At 38.8% G+C, this 24157-nt stretch overlaps 1 protein-coding gene and 1 long non-coding RNA gene across 5 annotated transcripts in view; one reads left to right on the top strand and one right to left on the bottom strand.

Moving 5' to 3' along the window:
- The window catches only part of LOC119869579, a 31571-nt gene extending 30451 nt beyond the window's left edge, over nucleotides 1-1120 (bottom strand). The window contains exon 1 of the long non-coding RNA XR_005371443.1: nucleotides 1074-1120. This is a non-coding gene — a long non-coding RNA (uncharacterized LOC119869579). The remainder of the gene's footprint in view (nucleotides 1-1073) is intronic.
- Nucleotides 1-24157, top strand: part of LOC111090282 — a 119395-nt gene that overhangs the window by 71606 nt on the left and 23632 nt on the right. Inside the window, exons 6-8 of one of the 4 annotated variants that reach the window (XR_005371441.1) lie at nucleotides 5460-5593; nucleotides 10460-10546; nucleotides 11410-11791. The exons of 2 other annotated variants lie outside the window; for them this stretch is intronic. The gene's annotated coding sequence lies outside the window, so the exon portion shown is untranslated. Of the gene's footprint in view, nucleotides 1-5459; nucleotides 5594-10459; nucleotides 10547-11409; nucleotides 11792-24157 lie in introns of those variants that run through there. One more of the 4 variants, XR_005371430.1, reaches the window with a different exon arrangement.

Here is a 24157-nt window from a genome sequence, read left to right as displayed (position 1 = left end):
TTACTATATACTCTATATATGATACAACCTTCACCATATACACTATATACAATGTAGCCCTCGACAGCAGAGCAATATGGTTATTGACAGCATCCACAGGCAGATTGAAAGAGTCCAGATCCCATCTATACCACTTACCTGTGATTGGGTAGGTTACTTAACCTCTTGAAGACTCATTTTGCTCATCTATATAATGATACTAAATCTTAGGCTATCATGTGGAGTAAGTCAGAAATACGCATATGTGCATGTACACATTACACTTAGCACAGTGCCTGAACTAGAGGAATGGCTCTGTACTATGAAAAGGAGAAATGCTGCAAGTGTGGGAAGTGAAATTCCATTTCATACACGTTTCCAGGCTTCTAAAGAGGGGGTAACTCTATGTAAACCTGAAGATCACACCATTCCTTTAACACTTGACCTTTGGAGTTATTATTTCTACAATCAGCATTTATCTTTCAAACAGGTTAAAGACTTCATAAAGCCCTATTATTAGAGGTTACCCAGTTATTCTTTTCCTAGCCATTGGAACTAAGAGCAGTTGTTTAAAGTCTAAGACAATTTTTCCTATATCCTGAGACAATCCTGATCCAGACAGAAGAGTTTTGAGGCAATTGTGAGTGGGCTATAGCCAGCTGCCCTAAAACATAGGCTTGTGGCTTTAGATTGAACACTGAACTTCTAGATACCCAGTGGCCCTGCAGCCCAGGGTACATACCATCTACGTGTGGGCTCCTGCTGGTCACTCCAGGTCTGGACTCTGCCTTGAACTCAGGCCAAGTGATGGAGCCCTGACACCTGCCCGACTCTTGAAAGTATCCCTTCTGAGAATCCTACTCCCTTACAGTACTAATTGCATACTAGGGTTTTTTCCAAATAAATAGACTACACTGAACCTACCACTACCACTTTTCCCTGAGAACCCTGTGGAGTGTCCTGACATCCAACACCTTGGGCATATTTGGATAACAGTGCTATTCTGGGTCATTCACTGTGACCTTTGACATTATCTAGAGCCTGGTCCAAGCCCCAGGCTTTCTCTCTGTCCTACTCACATCCAGTAGTCTCACCTGATTGGATTTTGGGAAGAGGAGATGGGCGACCAGTCTTGCCAATCTGAAAAGAACATGAAAATATCACTACAATAAATAGGAATTATTATTCCAATTAACTCAGATTTCCATAGGGACTTATTAGGTAACTAGTAAGGTGTTAATTGGTCCTGCATTCCAGAGCGGCCTCGAAGGTAAGTTAAAAATTTAAAATTAAATACTTGCATGTTGCATGTGCAGATCTAAGATAGATGATAGTCCTCTGAAATTGGCATTCAAAAATCTAAATTCCAAATCAGAATAATTTGTGTTATAATCCTGTCCACTGAGCTATCTTCACAGCATGAAGTTAACTTCAGAGAGTAGAAGTGACTTATTATGTAAATCTTCTCTGATTATTTATTAATAGAAGTATTAAGTTTCCAAATAAATATATCACTGAACAAATGCCACAGATTAAATATTGAATAAATGCTTAAAGAAAATCAGTTTAGAGAGGCATGAAATACCTTTTCTGTGTTGCCCAAGCCTGTCCTGTATTGGCCTCACCATGCCTCATGGTTATAAAATGTTTTCCAAGTGGAAGCCCAGCTCTTCTACCATACAAGTTAAACAGCAGATGGCTGGCCCCAACCTAGCTCCACAAAATCGAAGGAAAAGACTGTGATTTATATTTTAATAAGTTACCACAATTAATTCTCACACACACTTCTAATCTCAAGAGTTATTACATCAGTAACTAAAAGGTTATAAAGAAAGGGGAAGATGAATGAGTGACTGAGAATGAATGAATGATAGAACCTAAAATGCCACTTTTCTTGCTGGTGGAAAGGTTTAAGCAGCATTCTTTTTCTCAGAGGTGACTCATTTTGCCTTCCTTCCATCCCCCTGCAATTAGAATGGACTTCACTTTGGGATGTGGGGATTACTGACCCAGGGGCAGTGACAGTTCTTATCAAGCAACCCGTGGACTCTCATTTATCCCTTCTGGTAATTAATTCTAATATAGCAACATTTAATACAAAGAAGAGAAATTCTTCAGGGCACAGTTTTACAAGATACTACAAAGCCTAATTGAAATTCTTTACTTTATTTTGAAAACAATCTTCCCTGAAAGGGTTTAGAAATATTTAAAAGTAATAAAAAGGCAGCTAGTAATATGAGCTCCCAAGATGTGTCCATGTCTACAGAAGTGTTTTTAATCCCTAGGAATCTTGACACAGGCTGGAAGAACCATGCTCAATGTTGTCTAGAATCATACACAGATTTACATAAAATTAAAGCTGGACTAGAAGTAGCCAACATGATGCTCACTAAGGACCAGGCTCTATTCTGGGGGTTGTGGAGGCCCTAAATCCTTTTTGCAAGAATAGAACTTCAGGTACAGAGAGGTTAACTAACATCCCCCATGGTCATAGAGGCAGGTAAGCCAGGTTGTGAACAAGGGTAATTTGCTCTCCACCCCAGCCCTGACTCTCCCTCAGAGAGTCATCCCACCCACTTAGTATCCAAATGGAGATAGCCAATCCAAGGAAATGTGGTGGGTACAAGGTGACATGGCCAGGGAACAGCTGAGCTATAGTGACATTAGGCTTCCCAGCCCTTTCCTCCTACCCTACAACTAAGTCCCTATCAACCACAAGAGCACAGAATTCCAGGCATGGAAAGAAAAGTGTGTTCACTGACTTTTGTCTTCACCTCCACCCTGAGGAGGTAGAAAGGCCTCACTTTTAAACTTTTTCTGAATTTCCTAAGGCATTTGTCAGGACTGACCCTTTGGTTGCTTCCATGTAGCATTGAAAAAACTTTTTTCTCTTTGGCTTTTCTTCTGTTCATGATATCCTTTTCTAGTTAGGAAATGTCTTCTAAATAAGAAAGGCCGGAAGTTGGGACTACTACTTAACTTTCTTTCAGTCAGGGTTTTGCTGGCCCTGACTTCTTAGGATGGTCAGCTAGTAGGAAGGGTTTTGCTTCCTGCCTCTGGGCATGCACACCAGGGAGGAGGTTTGTGTCATCCCAGCACTGTGGTGGGGAGGATTAGAGTCCTTATAGCTCCCAGAAATCTAGCAAACTGAGATAATTTTTCACTCTACACGTTTTTGTGCTTTCACTTTGGATTTGATAGAATAAGATCCCCTATACTTCCAGTTGGATTTGACCTTAATATTCTTTGAGCTTTTGCTAAGGCCCTTTTATAAAATTGTCAAGCTTAATTTGTTACAGCTAAAAGCAAAGCCACCAACTACAGGTTCACCAAACATTTCTTCATTCCAAGAGAAGTCATTGGTCTATTAACCGTAGTTGATTATTTGTGTCATAAAAGGATTCTAAACACTTTTACAATCTATGAAGTATTTATTACTTTAGGTCAAATCTCATTGCTGCTAACTCCAAAATCCTTTCCATACTCTTTCGCGTAAGTGAATTCTGTTGCGAGCGAATGTTGCTTTAAAAATAATGAGCTGTCAAATGGAGCTTAGAAATCATTTAGTTTTGCAGAAGTGTTCATTGCATCAGCTATCCAAATGCAAGAAACACCTCTTTGATATGCAAATGAATTTAGTTAATTCCAACCTTAGACTTTGGCCTTTTCCAGAGATGAATTCTTTGTCTCTCTTTACTTTGCACACTTCCTTGGTTAATCTTGTCCAACAATGACCTTGCAGTGCACTTGTGTGCTATATAACTTTCATATGCTGATGACTCCCAAATATATATCTTTCATCCAAATTCTCTCCTTAGCTTCAACATGTTCAACTGCCTACAACTGCCTCAACTGCCTAACTTCACATGGATATGTCTCATGCCCTTCAACACTGATCTTCTGCTGAAACCTATTTATCCCCTTCTGTTTCTTATCCTGATAAATCTACCTAATCACCCAGTTTAGTAAATCAGAATCATGGTGACTTATCCTTTCACTTCCCCACATCAAAATAATTACCAGTCGTATTGAATAATGTTGACTGTCTCTACACATATATATTCACCTCCCTCATTTCTAGAAACTCTGATTTTGTTCAGATTTCTAACTACTACCTTCCCACCTACAAACACACACACACACACACACACACACACACACGCATACACACACGAAGTCCACTGTTTTCTGGGGAAGTGAATCCCACCATCAACTTTAGGAATATTCCTGATTGGCCTAACCATAATCCCATTTTCCTTGTCATTGATTGATTCAGGAATGGGCACATGACCCAATCCAGGGTAATGAGACTCAAGGAAAAGTTTAATAGGAGCTTCTAGGAAAGTTTGTTCATATTTAATGGGTAAGCTTCTGTATATAATTCTTTATATGGAAGATGTCATGCACAGGAAATAGGTCTAGAATTGCTATAATCATCTTGCTACCATCTTGAGAATAAAATCAGCACAAAGAAGTGAGCACAGAAAATCAAGTGGACATACACAGTAGAAATCAAGGTAAGTAACTGACTTCTAAACTCTTTCTGGACTTAATATCTTGTTAGCAAGGAAATTTATTTATTGTTAGAGCCAGTTTGTACTGTTCATTTTCCAATTATTTGTTTCAAAAAAATTTCCTAAATGATTTATCAAGTCTTAATAATATCTAGTGTTTATCTTCCCATCTCTGTCTCTAAGACCACTGTCTTTGTTCAGGCTTTCATCATTTCTCACTTGGAATAGAACGATCTTCCTAATTGCTGTTGCTGCCTCTAACCTCAACCTATAGCAATCCATACTCTGCAGCTGCCAGAGTGACCTTTCTAACATTAAGAAAAAACTTTTTTTTTTTAAATTTTGCAAAGGAGAAGACATCTACTTATTTCAAATTCTGATTCAAAATTTCTTTAGGTTTTTCCTTTTTCCTATTTTTAACCACTAGTTAATGAAAAATGACTTTATGGTTTATACTAATTTGGAAAGCACTGAAAAAGAGTGGGATTAGAGAAAGAGAAGGCATTGGCTTTGCTCCAGATCAAGACAGGCTGAGAAAAGCCTAAGAGAACAGAAGGTATGGCAGCTCTCTGGAGTGATTCTGGTCCAGCTTGGGTAAGTCTTTAATCAGACTGTGTGGTCTGAGGCTAAACATGTGGACCCCACAATGTCTTTTTTCAGATCAAGGTCAAGGCATGTTCCAATCACTATAGTTTATCTACATCTGGTGTGCCAATACTGAAGACTCGTGAGGTTCTCAGCTCTCTCATTCTTCATCACCAGCTCTGCAAGAGTGGATCACGTAAACCAAATCCTTCAGAACAAACAAGAAGAGTAGGGAGCTATAAGAGTAGGGGATACAAACTTTGGCCAGTTAATAAAGTTGTATTTCCTGTAGGAAATTGAAAGTCCTTGGCATATTATTCAATTTCACTAATGATGGTTTCTCTTCAAAAATAATGGATGACTCTTGTTTTATTTTCCTAGCACCTCAATACTCACCTATCCCTTTGTTGGAATGGTCACTTCTGCCTGGGACTATCACATTTTCAGCATGAACTTTCGTGCTCATGTAGAACCTTGATGCCCTGCCTTCATAGCCTCAGTAAATTGTTTCAGAGGTGGGTTTCTGACTCAAGCAAGGACAGTCAGAGGAAATGTCAGTCTGTTTAAATGTCTAAACTGTACACTGTAAAGCCACTAGTGATTAAATTTCCTGCAAAATAAACTGAAAAGGCAAGAATGTTGGTAAGGAGAGAGGAGAAAGAGGAAAGGGAGGAAAGGAGGGAGAGAGAGAGATAGAGATGGAGAAAGAGAAATCCAGAAAGAAACAGAGAGGAGATAAGAGAGAAATGCTTGTCAGGGCCTAAGTTTTCTGTTAATAGTTGCTTCTAAGACCTGTATATATTGCTGTCCTTAAGCTCACGGAGATATTATAGTCCTTTATGACAAATAATTCTCTCCCTTCTTTTCTACTTCCTCCTTCTTGCTTAAACTATTTCTACTTGACATTTATGACACTTGAAACCAAAATAGTGCTAATATGCCTGTCTCTTCTCTCACCACGTAACTCCATGCAGTCTATGCTACAGGCATATGATGGCACTGTTCCGTAGATCTCTACAGCTAGATCCATGGCTCTTCCAAGCTGATCTTCCCTCTCATGCTTCTAGCCTTGCCTTCGTCCATGATTTCTCTGTGATTCTTCCCACCGCCCCCCCCCCATTTGTTACTTCATTTCTGGAATCCTTTTTTACACCTCTGACCCAAATTATGTGCCCTCCCCATGCTTTCTCACAGTGCCCTATGTATAACTGTATCATATTTCTTAAAACACTCTACTATATATGCTATGCTATGCCACTAACTTATATGCTAAGGTCTCTTTAGGCACAGGACTTCATCTGTCTCTCTTTCTCCAGATCCTAGCAAGGCATTCATTTGATAAATAATTCTTGACTGACTAACTCAACCAATCAATCAATCAATTGACAAAATAAGAACTATATAGCAACCTGAGTGCATTTTATAATTTGGCAAATTAGTAACATTTTAAAAATAAATAAATAAAGGACAAGATGCTAAGATTCCTGGAAAACTGGCACACACATAGTGTTGATGGCATTGCAAATTAAGTATATCCCTTTTGGAAATCAATATGATAATGAATAGCAAGTGCTGTAAACATGTTCACATCTCTAGTCCAAACGTGAAAATTTTTCCTAAGAAAGCTATTCTATATAAATGAAAAAAAAATCGGACATGTATTTAATGGTAGCAATTTTTAATAGCAACAGAGTTAAAAGAGAAAAATTGTTACATTACTTTATAGCACATCATCTGGGTAAAATATTAGAATTATTTAAAGTAAGAAGTGAAAGCCAGAAATTGGGAAAAAATGCTGATTGTATATTAAATTTTATAAAGCAAAACTGCAAAGGAGCACATTCATGATGGTTTTTAAATTTTCAAGAATAGTTTTCAAGCCTGGAAAGCAGTAGGCAGAAATGAAGTAGTTGTGTCGAGTGATGAGATTACCAGTATTATATCCTGTTTCTCAACATTTTATTTTAATTAAAAAGAAGCAATTGTAATAATATTTATTAAGCAGAGGAAAAGTTGCTACTGTCTTCCATGTTATGAGTCCTTCCTAGTATTTCCTGCAATGCATTCTTCTGGATGTGGTATGGCTCCACCTGTCAAAAAACTTCTGACACGTGGAATTCAGTACATTCAATTGAAAACCATTTTATCTACTCAGTCACAGTCGGCACATTTGCATAATAATTTATGGACATTTGCCCTAACAATTGTGTGGGGATATGAAGCAGCTGTTCACCAGCTCAGATTTGGCTTTGCTAACAAGAGGCAGACAGCAGTGGTTAATGAAAAACAATTGCTAATAGATAATTCCAATTTAGCCTTAAAGTGCATTTTGGTATTGCCAGTACACAGAGTGACTTAAATAGAGATACAGACCTACAGCCTTATGCCTACTTCACCCCCTTACTCATCCTCCTGGCTGGACATTATGGAGAGATAGTTCCAGAGGCAATCTGGGAGCATGCTGCATGGGTGGGGCCTGGATCCTGTTCTGGCTGGAGGCAATAAATTATGAGTCCAATGATGTAGATTGTGTAGTTTGTAAGGAGCTGGGAAGGAGAACCAGGCTCAGATTAGGGCTGTGAGAACTCCAGCCTAAAACACCGGACCCTTATTACAGGTTCTCTAGAAAGTGAATGTCACCCAAAAACAGGCATAGGAAGCCAACCAACCCTAGGACAGTGCTTTGACCCTTAGCTCAGTTACCTTTGTTGAATGGTTAACCCTCTTTAAACCTCAGTTTGTTCATCTATAAGAGGAAGAATTTGAAAGAAAGTCTATGAGTTCCCTCCCAGGCTTGTGATTCTCTAAGTAAAAGTTGGGACTAGAATTATTTTAGATAGATTGTCTTTAAGTAAGCCCAAATGCATTGGGGACATATCTGTGATTGCTGAAGCCCTCAGTCATTCCTTCTGAGTATAACTTCTGAGTTTTAGTGCAAATTTGGAATGACAATGGGACTCAAATTAGAACTTGGGTAATTGGTGAACTGTGCAGTAGAATATTTTTAATATATTGCAAGTTTCAGTTCATATACCACAACTTAATTGAATGTGCCCTAAAGCCCTTCAATTAAAAAAAAAAGTGCAGAAACTAGCATTTTCAAGATAAGTGTGGGACCTTAACCAAACTCTAAGAAAACAAAATAGTAAGTTTTTGAAAGGTTAATAACATTTTTCTAATCAAAGCAATAATGGAGATGTAGAGACTATGTTCTTCTTTATGGTGTATAAGAGAGTTTGATAGTTCCATCTTAGGAGCAACCTGATACTCTCAGGAATGAAGTTGAGAAATGAGTATCTTTGTAGGATCACCCTTGGCAATGCGTGTGACTCAGTCTACTACCGTGATGAGGTGTGTTAGCAAGGCCCTGGACAACCTGGCCCCTCCTTCTTGCCAGCCTCATCTCCTGCTTTTCTGGGTTTCCCATCCTTTTTCCATCACAATGTTCCTGAATTCCCAGTCTTTTTGTATGCTGTTCCTTGGCCTGAATTTGGTTCCCTCCTTTTCCAACTTTCCTATTGAAAAATCTTCCTCCTAATCCTTTGAGAGCTGGGTCACCTGATTTCGAAGCCAGTTAAATCCAAGTTAACCTCTTGGCTCTACTGCTTATTATTTGTATAACTTGGATCCAGGTTTTTAGGTAAGGGATTCACATTCTAGTGAAAGAAAAAAAATAGGTCAGCTCTGAATCGGTTCTTCAAAGATGTAAATGACATTTTAAGAAAAGGCAATGGTAGGCGTAAGACACAGAGGTGTGGAAAGAATGGAACAATTAGTATAAACCAACATAACCAGAATACAGTATTAGGAAGGAAGAAAGAGTTTGGAGATAAGGTAGGAAAGTAGGCAAGGAGCCAGAAAATAAGAGACCTTTTGTGACATACTAAGAAGTTTGAAATATCTGTAAAGAAATTGGAAAGGCTTTGAAGGGTTCCATTCCAAGGAGCCCTTGATTCCTCCTACTAACTCTGTCATAGTCTCACAGCTTTTTCAGGATTTCACACTATTAATGCAACATGGCACAGATTCTGCTGTTTCTCTTTGAGGGCAAATGTTATATGTTCAGGTAACTCTTCATCTTGGTTTATTTGAAACAGTCCTGGTTTCACTTGTTGTCCTGGTTTAATTATTAATAGTGCTCCCCTTTTATTCTCAAAAGCATCCCACATTGGACACTCAATATTATTTCATCACTGCGAGAGGTTATATATGGAGAAATTCAAAATTATTGCTAAAAGGTTAATGGAATAGTTTGGAAAAGAAAGCCAGAAATCATTCTTAAGAGAAGCTAGAAAGTCTCCAACTACTGGCTATGGATAATCACATCTGAGAGAGGAGGTAGGCAGCATGGGGGTTCAGGGTGGTTCTGCAGCCAAGCTTGCAGTGCTCAGTTGCTGATTATATACCTGCTTTCTGTGTGTCCTTAGACTAACTACCTAACCTCTCTGTGCTCCAGTTTCTCACTCATAAAATGAAAAGAATTAATAGTGCCTACCCTTGTGAGATTCAAAAGAGGTAAAATAGGTAGAGACTTTGCCAAGCCTGACATGAAGCAAGAACTTGATAGAGACAGTATTTATTAATGGATTGGTAGTTGAACATGATTTACCTGTGGATGAGATAAAATATGTTGTGATTCTGCTTATTGTGTCTGAATAGTCCATACACCTCTATGTTTTACATGGATCTGGGATGTCACACCTTTAAAAAAATACTAGCATCCTCATTACTTATTACCTGAAATTTTTCAATTGAGCAAATAAACAAAGTCCTCTTTAAAAAAAAAAAAAAAAAGAAAGAAAACAAAGCACAAAAAAATCCCAAAACAAAACAAGAGTTCATTAGGGACAATGGTCACACTGCTGAACTTGTTTCCTAACATAGCTGTCCTCCCCACTAGAAGGAGCTTTCTTCGAGCACAGGGCTGTTTGACCTGGCTACATGTTTTTGTATTTGTCCTTTTATTTGGTTCATAATAAGAATAGAATAAGTTGGGGGTTTCTGTGTTTGCTGTTGTTGGTTTATTTATTTCTTTTTGGAGAGAAGTTGGGATAATTTCCCAACCTAAACAAAGATGTACTCTGAAACACAACTGTGTGACCATCATTTAATGACTTCATGTTACAAGTTTATGAGATTTCTCAACTGCAGTCAAGTATACCTTGCCCTCTAACAGCCTGCATCCTTTAGTTGGATGATACAGAATAAACAAGGTCAGCACTCTACAGAGGAAACTTCCAACACCCCTTTAGTAAAGTTAAGGTTCGATTTAAGTTTGGAGAAAGACAGGAAATTGCAACAACACACCAGGCAGATAGGGAGAGGTTAGTTTTAAAGATGACATGAACTTTGCAACCCAGGGTTTTATGTTTTCCCTTTAGAGGTGGCATACTGAGTGATGAGACAACATGAACCCTGGGGACAGACTCCAGCCCCAGTACTGGCACTTACTTGCCATGGAAACTTGGGTGAGTTACTTGCATTAGTGGGGTTCTCTAGAAGCCAGAGCCAAAGGTACAAGATTCTGTACTTACCCCTCACTGGGGAGCATAGTCCCTACAGGAGGAATAAGGGCAAAGGGGCGTGAGGCAGGGAAAGGAGAATAGATAGAAGGAAGTGTAGGCCTGGGCTGATTGTAGCTTCATGACAAGCTCATTTCTCAGACTTGCTAGATAGCTTTAAAGAAGCAGTAGGAAACTATTTCCTGTGGGAAGAAAGGAGAAATTATCTACAGATTCTTGCCTTCCATTGATCAAAGTTCCCTACCACTGAGAGTTAACTCCCCCAACTTCTAGTTTGTCCATGCAAGAGTGACTAGTAGGCCTCACTCCTGAGAGGCCACAGGGAAGCCCAGGTAGGAGCTGAGTGATGGGTAGCCCAATGAGGCAAAAACTGTGGGGTTGTGTCCATAAGCAGAAGGAAAGGCGTAGGAAGCTGCTACACGTGGCCCTTTGGCCTGCGGGAGTAGAAATAGTATCAATGACCTGGTTCCATGATGCTGAGAGCAATGTTATCCTTTGCTAGGCCAGCTCTGGCCAGACAGGGCCTGGATCTCCAGTGATGTGTATACTGAATCCAGCACATTGCCAGAAGTCTCTGTGCCTCAGTGACTTCATCTTTAAGGCAGAAATAATAACTACCTGCCTATCTCACTGCTGATTGTAAGGACTGAACAAGTTAACATGTGTAATGTGCTTAGAACGATGCCTGGTACACAGAAAACATAGTCAAATGTTAGCTATTGGTATCAGAAAAGTCATAGCAGTTCTTGTGTGTAGTCAGGTCTACCTTTCCCAGTAGCCTACTCTTATCCTTTTATGTTTCCTTTTAGGAATAAATTCAAAGGTGAAACTGTAAGGCTGAATTCAGTACTGAATGATGTCTCAAAGCATGAGTGTCCTTCTTGCCTTGTGCCTCATCTGACATAACAGTTGACATGACACTCATGGGAGAGGCAGAGACAAAGCAATTGGTACCACCAAACAGCCACTAAACTCATCTCTGCCTTAGTCCCAACGTGTTCTCTGGGGAAACTTATCAAAGCCTATGAGTTCTCGTGGTAGCTATACCGACTGCCTGCCTGGATTTCCTCTAATGGAGTCACTGTTGTTCAGAAAAGTATCTACTAGAACCTCAAAGACTGAGATGCAGGTGTGGCAAGGGCCTATAGCAGAGCTTTCATACTGGGGGCTCTCTGGACAGATCTAGCTTACAGGGGCACTCTGTTTGGACTTTACTGTGTTAGTAAAAATATTTCAACTTGAGCTTCCAGAAGTGAGTCCCTAAACAATAGGCTGTTAAGGAGCTGTTGTCTTTGTGGCAATCAGTAGAAGCCAAGTTTTAAATGCATTGGACCCAACATTTTAAATCATCATATCTTCTATAAAAGTCCTTTGTTCCTACTTTCCTTTAAAAAGAAACCAGAAGTTGGATACTTCTGGGCCTGAATTTCCACATGACAGTAATGAACTGGAGCAAAATAGTGACTTTCCACTTCGGACATGGAATATTTGCCATAGTCATCACCATTTTCCATTATCTGATCTGGCTGGTTTCACTCATTTATATTACTTTTTTATTGCAGACATTCTAGTTTTCAACCTTGGACCTAAAGTTTTCTGGGCTGCAGTGGCCATTTATCATGAAAATGTAGGCTCTTGAACTCAAAAGTTACTTTAAAGAGTGATCAGTCTAATCCCCATGGCCCTATTTCCACCCCACAAACTTGTTTACTCAATACTTGTTTAGTTTGGCCTTTCAAAAGTAGAATTGCTTTTTGATTTTATTAATATTGTCATATATTTTCCTGGTTTTAAAAAACAGACATAGAGAAAGGAATTTTAAAAAAATTTAAAAACGACATTAACACATGACATAGAGATATAGATGCACTAGAAATTTCAATATATGTCTGTGGCAGGTACTACAGAATGGCTCCCTGAGCTCTATTTAAATTCCTGTAGCAAGTTTCACTTCATTTTAGAAGATGGACATGTAAGCTGAGTATTTCTCAGGCTCCATTAAGCTTCGGGTTTCCCATGTGACCCACCGGCCCCTAAGCCAAAGCACAGTGCGAGGTCTGGAAGGCGGAAATGAGCTAGAGCTGGAGCTGCTGCTGAGTCTGCGGTTTCTCCAGACAGCAGCATGATTGTTGAATCAGCAAAAGCAGTGGCACATGGCCTGCGTTGTGTTAAGTCCAAGCCAGGCACAGAACACCTATGTCGCAGGCATGAGAGCAACTGAAGAGGTGCATCTTGAGCCAGCAAGACCGCTGATTGTGGCAGAGACAGCAGCTTCTTGGTGGCCTGTGTTCTACAGTGTGGTTTGGAGAGTCACCATCAGAAGCTCAGGCTGGAGCCTGCTGCCCACTCCTTCCCAATGCCTTTGTGAGCACTTCATTTCCTGTGTTAAATTTCTCTGTGCCTAAATAGCTAGAGTGGATCCTGGTACGGCCAACTGAAACCTGTGTGTTCTTCCAACTTTCAGTATGCATGTTTTATAAAAGCAGGCTCCCTTTTCATGTAAATAATGTAGGCATCATTTTTAAATTAAACTTACGTTGTGATAATTTTTGTTTCACATCCAGTTGTCACAGGTAATACAGAGGGATTCCATGTACCTTTTACTGGCTTCCCCATGGTAATATCTTGGGAAACTATAGTGCAATGTCACAAGCAGGATATTGACACTGATGCAATCTACTGATTGTATCCAGAGGTTCATGGTTTCACCTGTGCTCCGGGGTGTGTGTGTGTGTGTGTGTGTGTATGTGTAGGTCAGTGCTGTTTATCACATTCATAGGTTTATGTACCCATCACTACAGTCAAGGTGCAGAGCAGCTGCAACACCACCTGGATCCCTCATGTTGCCTTTTTGTAACCACATCCCAACCTCCTCTCCAATCTCTGACTCCTTCAGTCTCTGATCTGTTCTCCCGTTCAGCGGCAGTGTCATTCAAGAATGCTTTAATGAATAGAATCACATGATACATGTTCGCTCAACATAACACTCCACGGATCAGTCCAGATTACTGCGTGTTTCAGTAGCTCCTTCCTTTTTTAGTGCTATGGTGGCAGTCCACAGTTCGGATGTCCACAGTCTGACCATTCACCCACTGAAGACATGGCGGATTTTTCCTATGTTTGGCTATTACGAATAAAGCTACTGGAATATTCATGTGCAGATTTTTGTGTAAATAGAAGTTTCAATTTCCCTGGGATAAATGCCTCAGAGTATAATTACTGGTTCATATGGTAATTGCATATTTAGTTTTGTAGGGAACTGCCAAACTGTTTTCCAGAGTAGCTGTAGCATTTTACTTTCCCACCAGCAGTGTATGAGTGATCCAGTTGCTCTGTACATTTGTCAGCATTTGGTATTATCACTTTTAAAAACTTTAGGTGATGCCTGGTGACTGAGTCGATTGAGCATCTGACTCTTGATTTTGGCTCAGTCATGCTCTGTGCTCAGCATGGAGCCTGCCTATAATTCTCGCTCTCTCCTTCTGCCCCTCAGCCCTGCTCGCATGCATGCTCTCTCTCTCTCTAAAAAAAAAAAAAATCACCCATTCTAGTGTGTGTATAGTGATAGTGGTATCTTCTTATGGAATAGGCGTTATTTTATGCCAACTTATATAGCATTACATTATAATTTCTTTTTTTTTTTTACATTATAATTTCCATGGTTTTTATGTCATTGCTTTCAGACTTTCTATCCCACAGGGCTGCCTTTCATTTCCATAGCATGTTCACATATTTTATGTCATTTGATTCTGGCTGCTTTATGGCTTATGATTATCACTATTCCCTTTTATGTGATGAGGAGATGGAGACAACAAAGATGAATTCTGCAAGGTCAGAGGAATGAAACTGTTTATTGAGCAACTACAACATACAACACACATGGTATCATTTCCTTCAACTATACCAAGATTTCTGCAAGTATATATTATTACTCCTGTTTGAAAAGGGTAAGAAAACATATGTTTGGAGCTATCAATGTGATTGTAAAAAAAAAAAAAATATATATATATATATATATATATATATATATATATGGCAGTCCACAGTTTGGATGTCCACAGTCTGACCATCCACCCACTGAAGACATGGCAGATATATATATATATATATATATATATATATATATATATATATGGAGAGAGAAGAGAGAAAGAGAGAGAGAGAGAGAAGAAATCCATACATTGTCACAAGATATAGAGAGACTCACTAGAAATATTTGTCTACGTGTCTGTGGCAAGTAGTGCAGAATGATTCACCCATCTCCCTTTGAGCTGTATGACCATTCCTGCTCCATTCGAGTGGAAAGTGCTAGAACTAGAACATGGGTATCTGATGTGATGGTTAGTATGCTTTCCTTTGCAGTATAGTCACCTGTCCTTCTCATTTGAGAAAATAAAAAATGTGAAGTGGAAGTCTTAGGGAATGTTCTGACTTTGTATTTCTGCTGATTAAAATGTTTTTCTCCTTGGTGTTCCATATTTTCCACTTCCTTCCTGTGTCTGCCCCTGAGGTAACATCTTGGGCAAACTCTCTGTCTCTTAGCTCAGCACTTCACAGCTGGATGAGTATACACCCTGGGAAGACTTGCGTGATTCCAGAATTCTATACCTCATCACTTCACACAGTTGTGAGTGCTGAGAGGTGGGCTGGTGGGAGGAGGAGATGGAACGGACAGCAGAGGATCACTGGTTCAAGAATCAAACAACCTTGGGCAAGTCAGATCACCACATTCTTAAAATACAACACTGGGTCAAAGTACCCTCAAGTTCTCCTCCCACTTTTTGACTGGCTTCAGTTTGTCTTTTGACTATATCTCTTGCTCTACTTCATTGCCTTCAATGAGCAACGGTAGCTTGGAAGTCATCAGCATTCAGGAATTTCAAGGATCCCCAACACTTTGGCCCCTTCTCAGAGACAAGATGTTCAGAGAAAGGAAATTTGGCCTTGTATATATGAAGCAATCTGGTTATTTTCTAGGAAATATGATTTCAAACAAAGGCACATACATGCAATTATAGTCTCACTTCAAGAATTATTTTTTAAAAGATTTTTATTTATTTATTCATCAGAGACACAGAAAGAAAGAGAGGCAGAGACATAGGCAGAGGGAGAAGCAGACTCCTCACAAGGAGCTCGATGTGGAACTCAATCCCAGGACCCCGGGATCATGCCCTGAGCCGAAGGCAGACACTTAACTGTGAGCACCCAGGTGTCCCTCACTTCAAGAATTAAAATAAACAAAGAGAAAGCAGTAAAATTGCAAGCCTGTATTTCAATTCTAGCTATCAGATATCCCTGAGATCCCTGAGATCCCTGAGGTGATACCAGCTTGGAAGGCTAATTTGCTGCTTGTTCCTATCAGTCACTTGCTTGGCCATGAGACCTCGCCTGGGTGGGAAAGCAGCCACAGAGACAGTGTCCAAATCTCTGTAGAAGAATCCTACCCGTCCACAATGATCTTTCCTGGTTTTCTCATACTTTCTTTCATCAGGAGACAGGCGGTCACAGGAGCCTTTAGCCATCAGCCTCCTCTGTGTCATACTACTACAATGATTAAGAAATTATTATGAAAGCCATGACTCCTTATGCTGATTTGGGATCTTCCAAGAGCCAGTTCTTATCCAACTGTTGTCACATTCCTCTAATTAGGGGCCAGCATCTGTGAATGGTAACCCTTAATTGAAAGCACATGGTGGAAAAATGAAATCAAGCCCTAGATGGCCTCTACTCCTGACACTGCTAGAGGCCGAAGGGACTTGGAGATCATTCACACTAATACATTCATCTTAGAGACAAGTAAATGGAGGTTCAGAGACTGACAGCTGGTTAGCAAGAAAGCCAGGCTGAAGCTCAGTTTTCTCAGCTGCACTATTTTTCAGAGCCTCACTGCATTTGATCATGTGGCAGCTGCCAATACCAAGGCTGTTGTAAAGAAACAGAATCTGCTTCTGTCTTGTCTTGTTTTCGGCAATATGATGGTGCTATTTTGGGGACAGTACACCTGGGGTGGGGAGCTACCTATTAACTACTCCTCTGCTCCTAAGGAATCAGATCCTAAATATTGAAAAATTACAGCATAGCAAAACTACACAGGTGTCTGTGTCTCCACATCACTGGCCTAGCTGTGATTTCCTAAGTTCTAGAGAGAGTATTTTAAAAATATGGATCAATATAATGATTCTCCCACCTGGAACCCATTCTATTTGGTGTGGAAGGTCAAGACAAGCATCAGAAAAAATACACTAGAAAGGCACTATGGTTGCATATAAGGAAGGCAAATCTGCCAGACACAGCACCTCAAGTGGTTTGTAATCTTGTTAAGACCATTGCTTCTAACATATGGGACAAAACAGAAAACAATTTACAACAGGCTAGGGTTGGGTGGCATAATGATGCAAGTAAAACACAAAACTCTACAAAAGTGGGAAATATGACTGTTGCTTACAGTTTTATTTCTAGTGTGCTTCACAGCTCCTGGCTCCTGGTAAACCCTTATTAAAATACAATATGCTACCTAATCTAAGGTAGCGTCATTGTAAGGAACCACTGTATTTTATACTCTTAAGAAACAAAGCAGTGCCAATTAAACACATCATACACGTTCTGGAAATGTTAAAATTTAAACAAAAAATGCATCTTAAAATTAATGAAACATAGTATTTAGGAATGAATAAAGAATGATTAACTCAGGTTAGAATCCTGGGGCAGCTACCCCAGTGCATGTGTGATCCTGAGCAAATTACTTCACATTTCATTATCTTAAAATTAGAAGATAATAATAATAAATCCTACCTCACAGGTTTTTCATGATGATGAGAATATATAATTCATGATAAGCACTTTGTAAACTGAATTTTAATGGAAAATGTTAATTAGCTAAGTTCCCAAATTAACCTATATGTAATAATTGCAATGGTTTGGTACGGAAGGGTTTTGTGTGACCTATAGCATAAAGAAAGGCCTGTTGGAAACCACAGGACAGGTATCGTGCTTCGAGGATGGAGACAATTTGGACTAGTAGGCCATGTTCTGCATATCTGAATTGTCAGTAAGTGCAAGTCTTTGGTGAAAGCAGACTGAGATACTGGCATTAGTCCCAGACTCAGAATCAAGGGCAGAAAGAAAGGCAGTTGCCCCAGATTTCTGCCTATAAAAAACAAAAAAATCGAAGAAATGTGCATCACTTGACTCATTTCCAGGCACAATCTCTCATATGGCCAGTCACCCACAAATTGCCTCTAACCCAGTAGAAATAGACAAGTCTGGAAAGGATCTTTTTTTTCTTTTAAAAGTTGCTACATTATTTTCAGGTGTAAAACTTCACTAAGTTGTATTCACTAAGAAGTAACTCAAAGTAACTCTCTATACCTTATGCTATGCTCACTACAAATATAACTACCATCTATCATACACAACACAATTACAATACCATTGACTGTATTCACAACGCTCTACCTTTCATCCCTGTGACTTACTCAATCTGTACCTGGAGGCCTGGTACATCCCTTTACCTATTTTGTCCATCTCCCCCCACTCCTTTTCCTTCAGGCAACCTTCATTTTGTTCTCTGTATTTATAGGTCTGATTCTGTCTTTTGTTTGTTTATTCATTCGTTTTATTTTTTAGATTTCACATATAAGTGAAATGGTATGGTATTTGCCTTTCTCTGTCTGGAGCAGACATTTAAAAATATTCTTCTTTAGTGCTGACTTAGGTTTGTTGAGAGTGTGTCACTCATGTTGGCAATCCTAGTTAACTGAAGAGCTGAAAAACAATGCAGGATGTAACACGACTTACCAAAAGTTAATGACTCTTTTAATTATGTACATTGTAAACTATTAATGTGTCCCAGGGAGTTGTCTGCTCCTGAAAATAATGAAAGTGAATTGGAGAACAAAGAATTAAGGAAAAATAGAAAACACTTTACAAAGTTTGTTTCTTTGTTTTCCCATGCATATTGACTCTGCTTTAGCAAAAACAAGTAAATTAGTAAGTAGAAGAGTTTCTTTAAAAATTGCATATTGAATTCCATCAAGCTAGCTAGTAACAGAAATCTCTTTGTTTCCTCCTCTACTACATAAATGGTGAATACATACTTAGAAAGTGTTAGTTTGAAGATGGTATGCTGTCTAAGATACCCTTTTTTTATTTATCTGGCCCTGGTGTATACTGACCATTAATTATTCAAATGCGATATTTGGAGAAATGCTCTTTCTGATCAATCTGCACAGGAGAAAGGTCGAATGAGCATCCAAAAACATAGATTTCTCCCAAGGCACTTCTCTTTTTCTAGTAATTATCCCTTTAGGAAGCATTTTGGTTTTGTTTGAAACAGTGATCTTGGCCAAGGAAAACTCAGGAAAAACTGGAACCTACCATTTAATGAGTAAGCGCTGAGTGCATAACCTAGTACCATCTCACTTCAACCTGCCTGGTATTTGAGACCAGGGGTGCAATAATAACAATTTCTGTCATGGAGTTCCCACTAGAAGAATCATGGGAGATTCATATTCTGATGAATTCTCCATTCCCAAGGAACAATCCAGAAGAGATTTACTCACTCATTGGGCCACTGAAATTCTCAAAACCTGCCATTTCTATTTCCTCTGCTACTGTTTTTGTCCACTGTTTGCTACTGTCTTGGGTGCATGACAAGCATGTGCACATTATTGATAGTATCCCACTTCCTAGCATGGTTCTTTGGAATGCACCCCTTCACCATTGTTCTGACCATCTGCTATTCTCAATAATTCTAGACCTTTACCTACCTCCTCATGGGCCTCATCTCTTCTTTCCTCTTCATCGTATACATGTTGTACAAAACAGTGGTGAGAGAACATTGCCCCACTTTGTTATGATAGAGGTATACAGTTTCCTAGGGCTGCTGTAGCAAATACTACAAAGTGAGCAGCTTAAAACAACTACAATTTATTGTCCCAGTTTTAGAGGGAAGAACTCCAAAATCAGAGTGTTGGTAGAACTAGGATCCTTGTGGAAGCTCCTTTCTCATCTCTTCTAGCTTCTGGTGGTTCCAGGTGATCGTTGGCTTGTGCACACATCACTCCAGTGATCTGCCTGTGTCTTCACAAGGCCTTCTTGTCTGTGTCTCTAGCCGTGTTTCTCTTATTGAGACACTTGCCATTGGATTAGGACCCAACCCAGATAATCCAGGATGATCTCATGTGGAGATTCTTAGCTCAATTACATCTGCAAAGACCCTTTTACCAAATAAAGTCAGATTCACAGTTTCCAATAATTAGAACATAGATATATACCTTTGGTGGGGGGGGTGCAGAGGAAAGGGACACAATTCAACCCATTACAAGGAGCAAGAAGGTCTTTTTTCCTTAGATAATGTTTCTGTTCCCATGTGTTAACTCTTACTTAGCTCACTTTTTAGTTTCTCACATTCTTTTATGGAGAAAATTCAATTAAGGGACATCCAGTGCTGAATTACAAGGTGATGAAAGTGAAACAAATTGTGCCCTACCTGAACATATTTTTTTTCCAAACGACCTTTTTTTCAGAAAGGTACTGATTTGCAGGTAGGCCAGAATGCTTTCTTAGATATTTGATATGTGTCCCTGACCTGATGGCCAGGAGTATGCACTGCATTGAGTATATGCACACATGCCTGCTGCCCCTCCCTCTTGAGGAAGAGAAGGAAATCTCACAGCCATGGCCATGTCCAGCTTGTCCTAACACACTGCAGTTGTGTCCTAAGAGGCTGAGGGAAATACTCAGACTTTTGATCTTGGCTGTTTAGAGTCAAACTGAACAGTTTGACTACCTTCATTAGTGTCCAAAATATAAAATTCTCAGGTCATTTAAAAAAATTTTTTTACATTCATCCTCCAGATTTAGCACACCTCCTTTCTCTTACTCCAACTTCCCACTGCTCCCCTGCCTGTAAAACTCATATCTGCAATCCTCTGGAATGCATGTTCCAAGAAAAGCAGACTGACCTATATCCTTAATTCTCTTCCCAACACTCTAGGTAATGGTCCCTAAGTCTGTTGTCATCAGAAATTCTAAGGAGTAGTTAAAAATGTATGCCAATTTCCTGTTCCAGGCCTATTGAATTAGAATATCACAAGGCCACAGGACTCCTGTGTTTAAAAATTCTCCAAGTCATTAATGAGTTCACCATTTATGACGATGGGCCATCGTCAACATCCGTTGGGAATTACAGACACAACTAATGTGGAATAAAAATAAAATAGGTAGAAGGTCAAATTTGGACCTGGCAGAACTATAGTAATATGAAATCTAAACTTAAACTTCAAATCTTTTAATGTGAGGAGCTGCCAAGTCCTATCTGTTTTATATTCTTTGAAAAATATTGCTCCAGTGAGAAATTTCTACCGTACTTGCTATTAACTTTTCATGTAAAAAGCAGTTCTGTATTTTTCAGAGGAGCTTCACAGCAGGTAGTTCCACTAGGGACTTATCCAGACACCATATTTTCTTTCTCTGGTAAAGGTAGCAACAACAAAAGAAAGGCCCCCAGATCAGCAACTTATTTTATATAAGCGCTCATTCTTTCTCACTTACTCACCTTAAACATTTCAAGTTTACCTCGATCCAATTCCATCAAAGGATTGATGTTACAGAAGTTCTCCTGAGGTTCCAGCATTGCCTTCTATACCTCCGATTTAGAAACCGGCTACATTTCTGACTCATACCTTGCTCTGCATTAAGCCACTCATTTAGCAGATGGTTTCTTCTTTTGTTTTGTAAAGTTTTGCAGACAAGCCAGTTTCATCTATCTCTGTCTCCCCATCCCCTCCCCATCTCTCTTTTTCTTTCTTATTTTTGTTCAAGTTTCTTATATTGACTTCAAGCTGACATACAAAATTATTTTGCTTCTGGGATAAAGGGCATATGGGCAAGTTTACTGCTCACTCATGTCTGGAGCTTTCATAATAAAAATAAGTTGTAGATAATATGGATATCCAGGAAATATTTTATATTCTATTGTTCTGAAAAAAGACAAAACCTACTACTAGTGAAGAACACAAAAAAGACAACTTTTTGGTTTTCAACTGACATTTCACATTCTTCTTGGCTTCAATCCTTTCAAAACATACTATGAGTTAAGTATCAGTGTCTATTCTCATTAAAATTCTCTTACTGAAGGACTTTTGACTTTCAGAACACATTCAGTTCCTGTGTGCTCTGAGAATTGTAATGACCAAGTCACTCCACAATGGCCACTGAATTTCTACCCTGGATTACTTATTTGTTCACTGTTCATGTTTGCAAAGTTTTTCCAAGCTCCTATAAGACAAGGATTGCATCTCTGCAGAAATAGTTAGAATAGAGTAGAAGGAACTCTGGATTCAGAGTCAAAAGTCCTGATAAAGAAGTAGGAAATTTATTGTAAATGCTGCTTTCTATGAAATCCAAGATTTTCTTCATTTTGATTTTCCACATCAGATGAAAAAAAATCAAAAAGGAAAAAGAAAGAGAAAATAAGTGAAGGTTTTGGGCAGAAAAATGAGCCAGTAAGTATTTAAATGGTGATAAGAGAACCAAGCTTATTTTCTAGCTCCTTCTATCATTAATGAGTTACATAAATCTTTAACACATGCTTACTTCATGTTTGCATAGAAGACATAGATTTTAGCTTTTTGAAAATTATATTTGATGCTTTTGGAAGTCCCACTGAGATGTCCAGTTAGCTTGCCTTCTATAGCTGATTAAACTGTGCTGCCCAAGAGGTGCCCCTCATGTCAGTTTAAGACTAAAAAACAAGTCTTTTCTTGACTTATAAGGATGACTCCTCAGAGGCAATGAAAATTTGCTTTTGTTACCTGTTTCTCTCTCTCTCTCTCCCTTCATATGTTCCTTCCTTTCTTTTCTACTTTTTCTTCTTAACTCTGCTGGATGTTGTATTGTTTTGTTTTCTCTTTGCTTCTGGTTCTTGGCTCAGTTGGGCTCTAGTTCTTATTTGCATATATTGCATAAGCTATTGCTCACTGGTGGCAAGGATGACTGGTGGGCTGGTTCATGATCGGACCATTACGTAATCTCTATCAGACAAAGATAGGGATCTAGTCTCAGTAACAGAGATTTTTGGTTTCTTAGATTTTTTTTTTTTGTTTGTGTGTTTATGCAAGAAAATGTCTTGCTTCCACTGGAAATGAGAATAAATCTTTAACATTGGTATTGGTGCATTTTGCTTTCTATGTTATTCTGTCCTGGTGTAAAGCATAAACTGCAAGGTTTCTGTGTTTGCACCTGGGAAAAACCTTTTCCTCCCATTGTGTTTTGTGCATGTGTGCATTTATATTAATATACAGAATATATTAATAAATTAATTCATAAATTCCCTTCAAATAAATAAGCTTTGTTCTCATCTGTTTACAAACATTAATAAGAATTTATTTAAATTCAATAATCTCATAATTCCCAGAAAACAAAGAAACTGAACTAATGCTTCAAATGTGCTAACTTTTAAAGGGGGGAAAAAAAAGCATCTCATAAAACTGCTAAATCAGAAGCTATGCTCCTGTCATAAAAATGAATCCTTGAGCAGATCAGACTGATGTGATAAATTTGCTTTCAGAACAGTGATATGTATTTCCCTGGCTTTACCAGTGCCGAGTGTAATACAAATACACACTTTATTTTTTAAAGGGAGATGTGGGTTGGTTTTTTGTGCTTTTATTTCTATGTTTTTAGTGAAGAGGCTGGTGGATTTAATCTTCTTAAACTTCTTATGCTGGTTTATTTACTAAAGAAGCTTATATTACTCCCATAAATGTTTCAGATCATGAAAAACATAAAATGATATGCTTAAGTTGAATTATAATTCTGACAAATGTTTTTATATCACTAGTTATTATGTTTGGAAGTATGTCAATTTAAACATAATTGCCAAATCCCATAGTTAATTTTAAGATCTTAAGGCAGTATTAATTGTGTGGCTTAATATATATAATCTTTGAATAATTGGCTAATTTCTTTTTTTTTTTAATTTATTTTTTATTGGTGTTCAATTTACTAACATACAGAATAACCCCCAGTGCCCGTCACGCATTCACTCCCACCCCCCGCCCTCCTCCCCTTCCACCACCCCTAGTTCGTTTCCCAGAGTTAGCAGTCTTTACGTTCTGTCTCCCTTTCTGATATTTCCCACACATTTCTTCCCCCTTCCCTTATATTAATTGGCTAATTTCTGAGTAAGATAGAATACTATCAAGAAAATCTTCTTAGCTTTTTATTTTTATGCAGTATAGACTGGCTACTTCACTGGGCAATGTCAACAAACGTGTTCATTTTTGCAACTTTACAAAAGTAAAAAGGTGTAGAAAATAAATATTTGTGGTTGTAAGAGTCATGTTATATATGTAAATGAGCTTTGCAGTTCTGCTAAAATGCTTGATATAACAGCTGTCACCTACCTCCTAGCTCTTTCTGTCAAATAGATGTACACTTTGGTGTAAAGGTATAATTAGCATGCACAACTATGAGGTTACTAGAAGCAATAGCAGCACAGAGGTACAACTTAGTATGTAAGGTAAATGTGTCTTTGTTGACTTAAGTGAAAAA

Source organism: Canis lupus, chromosome 16 (genome assembly GCF_011100685.1).
Source record: "Canis lupus familiaris isolate Mischka breed German Shepherd chromosome 16, alternate assembly UU_Cfam_GSD_1.0, whole genome shotgun sequence".
NCBI classification, from domain to species: Eukaryota; Metazoa; Chordata; class Mammalia; order Carnivora; family Canidae; genus Canis; species Canis lupus.
This window is presented reverse-complemented; position numbering and strand designations above follow the sequence as displayed.